We start from the raw sequence: 12,958 nt of genomic DNA, 5'->3' as shown, positions 1-12,958 counted from the left end.
CAGTTATTTGTCAGACCTGGAGTGATCCTTTGCATGGGCTTTGGAGCCAGATCTGGGGTCAAATTCAAACTCAGCCACCTTTGCCTAGAATAATATTTAACTTCGAGTTAACATTTCCATGCCTACTAAAACAGTGATAACAGCACTATACCTTCAACAGAGTATCAGAGTTCCCATTAAATGTTTGCAAAGCAAAATATGTTGTATTAATACATATTAAATGCCCAATAAACAGAAGCACTTACAATACTAATTCTTTAGCTCCAAATCAGTTCTCAAATGTAAATGCCCTAAAATAGGCTCCTCTGACTCAAAGGTTTATTTACGTTGATTCCCATCTTGTTTTCAAATCAATAAACCACATGCTGGTGTGTAGGAGGCACTGGGTAGCAGTTGATGATAAATACAGCATTTCTGCTCAGCATCCTCTCCACCAACACCACCTCTGCACTGGCAGGGACGGAGGACCGTGAGTGGCTCTAGACTGAATTCTCAGCTTTTCCTAAAAATAAGCTCACAGACTGAGTCACCCCTTTATTCCCAGGCTCCTCTGAAAGTTGAACAGGATGTCACAGTGTCCAGAAATAACCTCCACATTCCAACTCTAAATTGGCCTCCATCAACAATCAGGCTTTCAGCTGAAGTTGGTTCAGATGCTTCTTCTGGGCTTCCGTCTACAGAGAATGACACGAGCGATAATAAGAGCTAAAGGTGACCCCTGCACAAAACAGAGAGGCCACCTCAGAAGCCTGCAGCAATTTACCAGCTCCAACAGCAATGGGACACTGGGCAAGCAGGCAAGCACCCTTGCCTCCACTCTGCCACCAGAGCAATCTCTGATAAACTCTGGGTCTTCGTGGCTCCACCAACCACGGTACCAAGTCCTGGCCCCTGAACCTGGCACGCCTGGCCTTCTGTGACCCAGCACCCACTGCCCTTGTGGCCTCACTTCCTGGCACGCTCCAGCCACACCCACCTCCTCGTCATTTCCTGCTGCTGCTCTGCTCCCTCACGAGCCTTGAGCCTTTGTCCACGCTGCCCGTTTGGCCTAGAACTTGGAACAAAGATCGTTCTCCTCTTGGCCACCCTCACCAGGCCTAGGCTACTTTTGGGCCTTTTAGGGAGGACAGGAGGGGCTGGATGGAGCCCTGGGGCAGAGCAAGGGAATGAGCGAACCTATGAGACACAGACCACATGGACCACACCGTGGGGACCCAGAAGAGAAGTGGAGGGTCACGGGGTAGGTGTGCTGGAGGCAGAGAGATGTGCAGGACACGGCCCTGCATGAGCTTGGACAAGTTACATAGCCGCGTTGATGTTTTCTCTGAAATGAAAGGCAGAAAATGACACCTGCCCTGCTCTTTGATGCACAAAAAGAGCATGGAAGTGGGAGAATTCTGCAAACGCTAAAAGAGGTATGAATCCACCAGGAATATTTTGGTCATTCTTGGTGATGAGGAAGGGGACAATCCAGGGCCTTGAACGAAACAGCCCTGATGGTTACTGAGCTGATATTCTGAGTTCTGGGATGTGGTCTAAAGCTCTACCCTCTGTTTTTAACTGGCTTTTGCGGAGGGAATATTCACCCTTTCTTCATCACATCTCCTCTGGTGGCTTAGATGGTAAAGTGTCTGCCTGCAATGCAGGAGACTCAGGTTCGATCCCTGGGTCAGGAAGATCCCCTGAAGAAGGAAATGGCAGCCCACTCCAGTACTCTTGCCTGGAAAATCCCATGGACAGAGGAGGCTAGTGGGCTACAGTCCATGGGGTCGCAGAGAGTCGGACATGACTGAGCGACTTCACTTTCATCACATCTTAGTGTGAATTGCTGTTCTTGGCCTTGACTAGAGGCTTCAAAGATAAACAGCTTCTACTGGAGACAAAGGGTGAGGGGACCCTGAGGGTCCCGGGTGCCAGAGGAAGTCAGGAGTGTGACAAAACGCAGAGGCCTGAGTCACTCCTGGCGGATGGCATCCCACTACTCTTGAGTCCCTGGGCCACTTCCCTCGGGACATGGTTTCTACTGCCACAGCCAGAAGCGGACTAGGATGCGAATGGCCATTACTGTGAGATGCAAGTGCCCCCTGACAGTAAGCAGAGACCCTGGTATGCATTGAATTACGTCCCCCACCACAGACACAGTGAAGCCCTCAGCCCTCAGTCAGTTCAGTTCAGTTCAGTCGCTCAGTCGTGTCCAAGTCTTTGCGACCCCATGGACTGCAGCATGCCAGGCCTCCCTGTCCATCGCCAACTCCCAGAGTCCACTCAAGCTCATGTCGGTTGAGTCAGTGATGCCATCCAGCCATCTCATCCTCGGTTGTTCCTTCTCTTTCTGCCCTCAATCTTTCCCACCATCAGGGTCTTTTCAAATGAGAGTTCTTCGCATCAGGTGGCCAAAGTATTGGAGTTTCAGCTTCAACATCCATCCTTCCAATGAACACCCAGGACTGATTTCCTTTAGGATGGACTGGTTGGATCTCCTTGCAGGCCAAGGGACTCTCAACAGTCTTCTCCAACACCACAGTTCAAAAGCATCAGTTCATCAACCCTCAGCTTTCTTTATGGTCCAACTCTCACATACATACATCACTACTGGAAAAACCATATCTTTGACTAGACAGACCTTTTTTGGCAAAGTAATGCCTCTGCTTTTTAATATGCTGTCTAGATTGGTCATAACTTTTCTTTCAAGGAGCAAGCATCTTTTAATTTCATGGTTGCAGTCACCATCTGCAGTGATTTTGGAGCCCAAAAAATAAGTCTGTCACTGTTTCTACTGTTTCCCCATCTATCTCCCATGAAGTGATGAGACCAGATGCCATGATCCTAGTTTTCTGAATGTTGAGCTTTAAGCCAACTTTTTCACTCTCCTCTTTCACTTTCATCAAGAGGCTCTTTAGTTCTTCTTCGCTTTCTGCCAAAAGGGTGGTGTCATCTGCATATCTGAGGTTATTGATATTTCTCCCAGCAACCTTGATTCCAGCTTGTGCTTCCTCCAGCCCAGCGTTTCTCATGATGTACTCTGCATATAAGTTAAATAAGCAGGGTGACAATATACAGCCTTGATGTACTCCTTTTCCTATTTGGAACCAGTCTGTTGCTCCATGTCCAGTTCTAACTGCTGCTTCCTGACCTGCATACAGATTTCTCAAGAGGCAGGTCAGGTGGTCTGGTATTCCCATCTCTTGAAGAATTTTCCAGAGTTTGTTATGGTCCACTCAGTCAAAGGCATAGTCAGAATATGACCTTATAAATAGGGTCTTTACAAAGGTGCTGGGCTTCCCAGGTGGCGCTAGTGGTAAAGAACCCACCTGCCAAGGCAGGTGACATAAGAGACATGGGTTTGATCCCTGGGTTGGGACCATGCCAGCCCAGGAGGAGTTGGGCATGGCAACCCACTCCAGGATTCTTGAATGGAGAATTCCATGGACAGTGGAGCCTGGCGGGCTATAGTCCTTAGGGTCGCAAAGAGTCAGACATGACCAAAGCGACTTAGAACACACACACACATGCACAGAGGTCATGAAAATCATGTCATTACGGCGGGGCTTAATCCAGCATGATGGTATCCTTATGAAAAGGGGAAATCTGGACATGGACACATGTAGAAGAGCTTGTGAAGGGATAAGACAGGGGCAGGGACAAGACAAGGAGAAAGGCCTGGAGCTGACCCCACCCTCACAGCCCTCAGATGAAACCTAGCCTGCTGATACTTGATCTCGCAATCCAGCCTCTGGAACTGGGAGACCATACACTTCTGTCACTGAAGCCAACCCAGTCTGTGGCACTTGGTTATGACAGCCCTAAGAAACGAACAGGGCCTGTTTATAACAATCCAGGGGGAAAAAGAACTTCAGAAGCCGCAGTAGTCCAAATTGTTAGAATGTCCATGGGTTCAGTGGGTGAAAAACACAGGCACTAACCCCACGCAGGACATTCTGGAACCTGCTGACCTTACTGTCACTAACTCTAGTAGTGGCTCATTTTTATTCATGTATTTTGAAACTCCCTTGTGGCCATCCTGAATGCCCAGGCTCCTGGTTCACAGGCACGACTCCTGCCTTGATGGTCCACAGCAAGGTGTGCCATGGGGATGCTGATGCCTTGTGCCCAGCTGCTTGGGTACATGCATGCAGTGGGGTCACTGTTGGTCAAGGATGCTGCTCACTATTGCTTTCACGGTCACAGTGGGTGTCCAGCCCTCTCTTTTCTCAAGGGGAGATCGGTAGATCTCCAGGAATGAGATGAACCAGACTGAAAGCTGCTCTCGATGTGGAAGGAAGGCATCAAGAGGGGACTGAATTCAAATATTATTGTGGATCAAAAAACTGTCGCCTGCCATTCCAGTAAACAAGGCTGCTGCCCACCATCAAGCCATCAGCAACTGCAGATGCCCCAGAGGTGTACCCTGAGGGGAATTCAAGAAGGAGAATAAAAAGGATACTGGCCCCAGATAGCTAAGATCAAAAGAAACTTCAAGGAGCCAAACTCTTGTATCTTCTCATACATAGAAAAACACTAAAATCTGGGTTTGTGTGTGTGTGTGTGAATAGCCATCTTTTGATGTTGAACTACATGCTTATTTCATCAGAAAAGCTCCTATGTATCCTGCCTCTTCCCTCACCTCTTTGGAACAGTCCCTCAGGGCTGTCTGACAGGCTGCCATCCCCAGCTACAGTGCTCAGTACGGTCACTGAAGAAAACATAATTCTCAGCTTTTAAGTTGTGCGATTTTGGTGAGGGCAACACAGCCCAAGCATCCTGTCATGGCCCCAGATAAAAGGGGAAAGCTGGTAAAGCGACCGTCTCATCTGAACGAGCACTTACTGGGTATCCAGGATGTGACGGCTTCTCTCAAACTTGGGAACCCCAAGTGGGGGCTGGATGCTTCCTTGCCTTTTGAGCTGAGACAGGAGACAAGAGACACAACACACCTGGCAGAGTTTAGATGGAAAACTGTACAGAAGGAGGAGCCTGGGGAAACTCGCTAGGGAAGAGCCTCAAGCAGGTGGCTGGGGTGACGTCAGGTGAGGGACAGTGCGTGTCTGTGCTGTCCACATGTGGTGTCCAGCTGTTTGTGACCCATGGACAGCAGCACTCTGCCCATGAAATTTTCCAGGTAAGAATACTGGAGTGGGTTGCCTTTTTTCTACTCCAGGGCAGAGAGGGAGCTTTAAAGCAGACACCTGGCTAAGAAAAAATTCAGGGGAAATTCTCTGACTGTCCAGCGGTTAAGACTCCACACTTCCACTGCAGGGGTCAAGGGTTCGATCTTTGATTTAGGAACTATTTAATAAAATCACGCATGCCATGTGGCACCACCAAAAAAAAAAAAAAAGATAAAAATAAATAGTCATACCTTATTTAAAAAAAAAAAAAAAAGAATTCAAGGAGTCCAGGGATGAGCCAGAAGTCACGACAGCCATTTAAAGGCTATTATCACTAACCTGTAGCTGAAATATTGCATCACCTTCAAACAGAAGGACAAGCCTCAGAAATATCTTCAGTTCCTATGACTTTGTCATAAGTAGCAATCACAGGTATTGTCATATTATACTGTAGTTGTGGGAGATGAATATCACTTATGTTCATTAATCATTAGAAATCGGAGTATGTATTGGAATAGTCACTTCAGTTCAGTTCAGTCACTCAAGTCATATCCAACTCTTTGCGACCCCATGGACTGCAGCACACCAGGCCTCCCTGTCCATCACCAACTCCTGGAGTTTACTCAAACTCATGTCCATTGAGTCAATGATGCCATCAAGCCATCTCATCCTCTGTCGTCCCCTTCTCCTCCTGCCCTCAATCTTTCCCAGCATCAGGGTATTTTCCAATGAGTCAGTTCTTCACATCTCATGCCCAAAGTATTGGAGTTTCAGCTTCAGCATCAGTCCTTCCAATGAATATTCAGGACTGATCTTTAGGATGGACTGGTTGGATCTCCTTGCTGTTCAAGGGACTCTCAAGAGTCTTCTCCAACACCACAGTTGAAAAGCATCAGCGCTCAGCTTTCTTTATGTCCAACTCTCACATCCACACATGACCACTGGAATGCCACTAACTTTTATTTAATACAATAATACAGAAGTATGTGCTGTGTGGTCGGCCATGTCTGACTCTGTGTGACTCCAAGGACTGTAACCCACTAGGCTCCTCTGTCCATGGAATTTTCCAAGGAAGCATACTAGAGTGGGTTGTCATTCCCTTCTCCAAATATAGAAGCATATACATTACCTATCACAATTTTCTAATAATGACCTGCCTGTATTTCAATGTAATTGGCCATCTTTTTAATCCTATGTATTTTATCTTGTGCATTGAAGCGTTATTCTGAGTCCACAAGCCTGGGAAGGAATCTGAGACATAAAACAGTTTAAGAACCCTGCTTTAAGGTTAATAAAATATCAATAACCTCATGTATACAGATGACACCACCCTTAAGGCAGAAAGCGAAGAAGAACTAAAGAGCCTCTTGATGAAGGAGAAAGAGGAGAGTGAAAAAGTTGGCTTAAAACTCAACATTCAGAAAACTAAGATCATGGCATCTGGTCCCATCACTTCATGGCAAATAGATGGGGAAACAGTGGAAACAGTGACAGACTTTATTTTGGGGGGCTCCAAAATCACTGCAGATAGTGACTAAAGCCATGAAATTAAAAGACATTTGCTCCCTGGAAGAAAAGTTATGACCAACCTAGACAGCATATTAAAAACAGAGATATTACTTTGTCAACAAAGGTCCGTCTAGTCAAAGCTATGGTTTTTCCAGTGGTCATGTATGGATGTGAGAGTTGTACCATAAAGAAAGATGAGGGTTGAAGAACTCATGCTTTTGAACTGTGGTGTTGGAGAAGACTCTTGAGAGTCCCTTGGACAGCAAGGAGATTCAACCAGTGCATCCTAAAGGAGATCAGTCCTGGGCGTTCATTGGAAGGACTGATGTTGAAGCTGAAACTCCAATACTTTGACCACCTGATGCGAAGAGCTGACTCATTTGAAAAGACCCTGATGCTGGGAAAGATTGAGGTCAGGAGGAGAAGGGGACGACAGAGGATGAGATGGCTGGATGGCATCACCGACTCAATGGACATGAGTTTGAGTAAACTCCAGGAGTTGGTGATGGACAAGGAGGCCTGGCATGTTGCAGTCAATGGGGTCTCAAAGAGTCAGACATGATTGAGTGACTGAGCTGAACTGAAAGTGGCTTGGGCTCTATGTGAAATGCACTGTGAAGGCAGCAATGAACTGTGATGGCACTAACACTGTCCTTGTCCTCCAGGAGCTTCTAATCAAATGGAAGGAAAGAGATGGGAACTACTCTCTTTCCCCTCCTCCTTGTGCTTCCTGCTGCTTATTCCCATCAAGCCAATCATAGCATCTCTGCTAGTCCATATGGCAGCTCTGCGGGATCTAGAAAAGATACCTCTTCTTCAAGGCACCTTTCTGGCACCTGCTAGAAAACTGCCCTAACCAATACAAAGCCACAGTGAGCATGTGTGAATGGTGCCCCTGGGAGCAGTTACCACCCCAGATGAGGGTCTGACTGATACATCTCTGCAGAGACACCAGGTAAGAAGGCTCCTTATGAACAAAGGGTAGGCAAGGATGTCCTTATGCCCTGGACATAAGTTCCTCAAAGACAAGGCATCTTCCCAAGACAGTCAGAGTTGACATGGGATGAAAACCACTTGTTCTCTCAGGCTCAGGGCTTTACCCTTTGTGAGAAATTTGTATTTTCATGGGTGATTCTGGAAACTAAAAAAACCTCCACGGCTTCAAGGAAAGAATCCTGCGGGGTGAAAGGGAAGACTTAAAGCAATGAATCTCTAATGCTGAAAGTATGGGAACTACATTTGGTCAGATAACCCTTACATTATACTACATTGGTGGTTCTCAAAGGGCTTATTTTGTCCTCCAGGGAACATTTAGCAATGTCTGGGGACACTTTTGATTGTCATGCTGGGGCATGGGCAATGCTACTGGAATTTACTGGCTAGAGAGCAGGGATACCACTAAACATACAATGCACAGGACAGCCCCCGCTCCCACAGTAAAGAATTATCTGGACCAAGCTGTCAGTAGTGCTGCAGTCAAGGAAGCCTTACACTAACCCCACGCTTGGCTTCCTATTCTCCCAGCAGCTGCTCAGAAGTTATCCAGAAAGAGAATTTCAGGGTCTGGCATATGTCTGACCAGAAAGGCAAAAGCCATCCGCTGATAGAGGGAGGATCCGCAAGTGTCCACACCACAGCCTGCTCCACCCCTCATCCCCCCATGCTCACACGGCCGTCCAAGTATGGCAGTAATCCCTTTCTAAATCTGATTTCACAACTGTGGCTCTGCTATCTCTCCAAACCTTGGGCAATTTGAAAATATTTACTAAGTCACCAAAGTCCCTTTGGAAATTTCCAGGCAAAGAGGACTCAAAATTGCAGCTGGCTCTTTTGGACAAGAAAGGAAAGGGGGACAGAAAGGAAACAGTTGATGGTTTAGGGAGGTCAAAGTGGACTCTGCTGCCATAGGCCATAGGCAGCTTTGACCCCTACTGGTCACTTCATTTGCAAATGAAGCCATTTGCCCTATGGCTTCCATAAGGTAACTGACCCTCAGCCAAGGGCTAATGAACGGCAGGGCAGTGGGTCAGAAGCCACTTTCCACTGGCTTCCTGCTCTGACTCAGGGAATGTGGTGGGCATGTTCTCTGACTCCCATTCTGACACTGCACCCTTAAAATCCCCCGGGGAGCACAGCATGACGCTCCTGGCAATTTCTGAGGAGAAATAAAAATGACATGAAGAATCACCAGTGCTTTTCCTCTACCCTCTTAACCCCTGTCAATGGAAAAAAATGGCTTTAAACGTAATCATTTATTTTTAGACGGGCCAAACTGATACCTCTAAGAGAGCAGATTTTCTGGTTTTCAAAAGAAAACACATAGTTGGCTAGAGAGCGAGAATATAACAAGAAAACTCTAGAGAAGCAAAACTCAACATGTGAGCATTTCAGTAACTATAAGCCTTTCATCATAGTAGCCCAGAAGAGAGTGAAAAGGGTGTCTATGCATTACACTGTTTTTCTCATTCACTCTGCTTTATTTTTTAAAAAAAATTATTGAAATATAGTTGATTTACAATGCTGTTAGTTTCAAGTTTGGTGCATAGCGATTCAGTTATTTATATATATATATATATATATACATATATATATATGTACATATATATATAATGTTTAACTTCAGTATATATTCTTTTTCCTTAGAGGTTATCATAAGATATTGTGTATAGTTCCTTATACTATACAATAGGCCTTCGTTGTTTATCTATTTTATATGTTATAGTGTTTATATGTTAATCTCAGCCTAATTTATCCTTCCCTTCACCCCCGCTCTCTCCTTTGGTAACCATGTTTGTTTTCTATGTTTGTGAGTCTGTTTTGCTTTTGTAAATAAGTTCATTTGTATCATATTTTTTATATTTGTCTTGCTGATTTACTTCCATCCATATTGTTACAAATGGCATTATTTTATTCTTTTTTTGTGCTATACTGTGCTAAGTTGCTTCAATCATGTCCAGCTCTTTGAGACTCTATGGACTGTAGCCCTCCAGGCTCCTCTGTCCATGGAATTCTCCAGGTAAGAATACTGGAGTGGGTTGCCACGCCCTCCTCCAGGGGATCTTCCCAACCGGGGGATAGAATCTGCATCTCTTATGTCTCCTGCACTGGCATGTGGGTTCTTTACCACCAGCACCACCTGGGGAGCCCATGTCTTGGCCACTGTAGATAGTGCTGCTGTGAACACCGAGGTGCGTGTATCTTTTCAAATTAGAGTTTTCTCCAGATATATGTCTAGGAGCTTTACTGTTCTGAACTGTCAGCAACCAGACAACAGTCACATCTTTAGCCAAAAGATTCCTAGAACCTTCATAGGCAGAACTCTCTGACATAAATCACAGCAACATCTTTTTTAATCCATCTCCCAGAATAATGGAAATAAAAACAGAAATAAACAAATGGGACCTACTTAAACTCAAAAGCTTTTGCACAGCAAAGCAAACAATAAATAAAACAAAAAGACAATCCACAGGTTGGGAGAAAATATTTGCAACTGATGTGACAGATAGGGATTAGTCTCCAAAATTTACAAACATCTTATGATACTTATCAGCATCAAAACAAACAACCCAACCAACAAATAGGCAGAAGACCTAAATAGACATTTCTCCAAAGAGGACATATAGGTAGCCAAGAGGCACATGGAAAGATGTTCAACATTGTTAGTTATTAGAGAAATGCAAACCAAAACTACAATGATATATCACCTCACACCAGTCAGAATGGCTATGATCAAAAAATCCACAAACAACAAATGCTGGAGAGGATGTGGACAGAAGGGAATCCTCCTACCCTGTTGATAGGAATGTAAATTGGTACAGCCACTATGAAGAACAGCATGGAGGTTCCTTAAAAAGCTAAAAATAGAGCCACCATATGACCCTGCAACCCCACTCCTGGACATATATCTGGAGAAAGATGATCCGAAAGAATACACGCACCCCTATGTTCACTGCAGCACTGTTTACAACAGCGGAGACATGGAAGCAACCTACATGCCCATTAACAGAGGAATGGCTAGAGAAGATGTGGTACATATACACAATGGAGTATTACTCAGCCATTAAAGAGAATAATATGATGCCATTGTAACAACATGAATGGACCTAGGGAATGTTGTACTGAGTGAAGTAAGTCAGGCAGAGAAGGAGAAATATTGGATGACATCCCTTATATGTGAAATCTAAAAAGGAATGATACAAATGAACTTACAAAACGGAGACTCGCAGACTTAGATGAACTTATAGCTGCCAGGGGGAAGGGACAGTTGGAGAGTCTGGGAAGGTCATGTACACACTGCCATATTCAAAATGGATAACCAACAAGGACCCACCGTATAGCACATGGACCTCTACTCAATGTTACGTGCCAGCCTGGATGAGAGTGGGGTTTGGGGAGAATGGATACATATATCTGTATGGCTGAGTCCCTTTGCTGCTCACCTAGACTACTACAACATTGTTAATCGGCTATACTCTAATACAAAATACAAAAGTTTAAATTTGGGGAAAGAAAGATTCCTAGGACCTTAAAGGCAAACACAACCATAGAAGATACAGAGTTTAGAGCAGGAGTCAGCCCAAGCTTTTCCATGAAGGGTCAGAAAGTAAACGTTTTAAGCTTTGCAGGCTACACGGTCGGTCTCTGTTGGAACTACTCACTTCTGCTGCTGTAGTGTGCAATCAGCCATAGACCATGTGCAAACGAATGGCAATGAGTATGTTCTGATAAAACTTTATGTGTGGATACGGAATCTAAACTTCATATGATTTTCCCATCATGAATTTTTTTTTTTAATTTCCATTTACACATGTAATAACCACATATTGCTCACAGGCCTTATGAAGAGAGACTGCGGGCCAGATCTGACCCACAGATTGCTGTTTACTGATGCCTTGGTCTAGACAGAAAATGGGGATTTACATTCATTCTTCATTCTGAAGGTACTCTATAAAATTGATTTTCCTTCTCATCTCACTGTGATTCTGAAATCACACTAGTAAAGTTGATAAATGAAAAAACAAACAAACAAGAGAAATCAATCAACCATCACAGCATTCTCAACCAAAACATCCAGGCTGGGAATGAGCTGAGTGTGAGCACTGCATGAGTCACAGACGACACACCACAAGGCCACATCTTGCTCAATGCAGTATAAGATATACCGGCTGCTGAAGGCTAGCATTCCAGTGATTATTTTCAAAATCACCCAGTATGAACAATCTCTTTGTTTAGTCTTCACAGTTTTATGTTATTCAAAGGTTGGGCTAGGGGAGGGGGTTGGAAGAGGGCTGGGAAATGTCCTAATTTCTGAAATCCAGTTGTCCTCTGTCCTCCAACACACACTAGTCCCTTTCTTATTCTCCAGAAAAGACATGTCTAGTCTCTAGTGGGTTCACAACATGTCTAGTGGGTTCAAAACACATGAATGTATTGATGAGATCCTCTTAACCTTTCAGTACATGCCCTATCATCTCACAAATGTATCACTATATAAAATCAATGAGTATCAATAGATCGGGAGTTTGGGATTGACATATACACATTGCTATATTTAGATAATCAATAAGCATCTACTGTATAGCACAGGAAACTCTCAATATTCTGTAATAACCTAAATGGGAAAAGAATTTGAAAATCAGATACATGTACATATATAACTGAATCATTTTGCTGTACACCTGAAACTAACACATTTGTTAGTCAACTATACTCCAATAAAAATTTTTTATTTTATTTTTTATTTTATTTTTAAACTTTACATAATTGTATTAGTTTTGTCAAATATCAAAATGAATCCACCACAGGTATACATGTGTTCCCCATCCTGAACCCTCCTCCCTCCTCCCTCCCCATACCATCCCTCTGGGTCGTCCCAGTGCACTAGCCCCAACCATCCAGTATCGTGCATCGAACCTGGACTGGCATCTTGTTTCATACGTGATATTTTACATGTTTCAATGCCATTCTACCAAATCTTCCCACCCTTTCCCTCTCCCACAGAGTCCATAAGACTGTTCTATACATCAGTGTCTCTTTTGCTGTCTCGTACACAGGGTTATTGTTACCATCTTTCTAAATTCCATATATATGCGTTAGTATATTGTATTGGTGTTTTTCCTTCTGGCTTACTTGACTCTGTATAATAGACTCCAGTTTCATCCACCTCATTAGAACTGATTCAAATGTATTCTTTTTAATGGCTGAGTAATACTCCATTGTGTATATGTACCACAGCTTTCTTAACCATTCATCTGCTGATGGACATCTAGGTTGCTTCCATGTCCTGGCTATTATAAACAGTGCTGCGATGAACATTGGGGTACACGTGTCTCTTTCCCTTC

General features: G+C 44.3%; 1 protein-coding gene and 1 long non-coding RNA gene across 7 annotated transcripts in view; both read right to left on the bottom strand.

The window, feature by feature from the left end:
- Positions 1-12,958, bottom strand: part of PALM2AKAP2 (PALM2 and AKAP2 fusion) — a 517,050-nt gene that overhangs the window by 354,868 nt on the left and 149,224 nt on the right. The gene's annotated exons all lie outside the window — the stretch shown is intronic.
- On the bottom strand, positions 530-12,492 carry LOC139184644 (uncharacterized). Its single transcript, XR_011568193.1, has 2 exons — positions 764-12,492; positions 530-674 (listed from the first exon to the last, which is right to left on the bottom strand). It is a non-coding gene; the product is annotated as an uncharacterized lncRNA (long non-coding RNA).

The sequence above is a fragment of the Bos indicus genome, chromosome 8, assembly GCF_029378745.1.
Source record: "Bos indicus isolate NIAB-ARS_2022 breed Sahiwal x Tharparkar chromosome 8, NIAB-ARS_B.indTharparkar_mat_pri_1.0, whole genome shotgun sequence".
NCBI lineage: Eukaryota > Metazoa > Chordata > Mammalia > Artiodactyla > Bovidae > Bos > Bos indicus.
The sequence above is the reverse complement of the archived record's forward strand: the minus strand, read 5'-3'. Positions and strand labels throughout refer to the sequence as shown.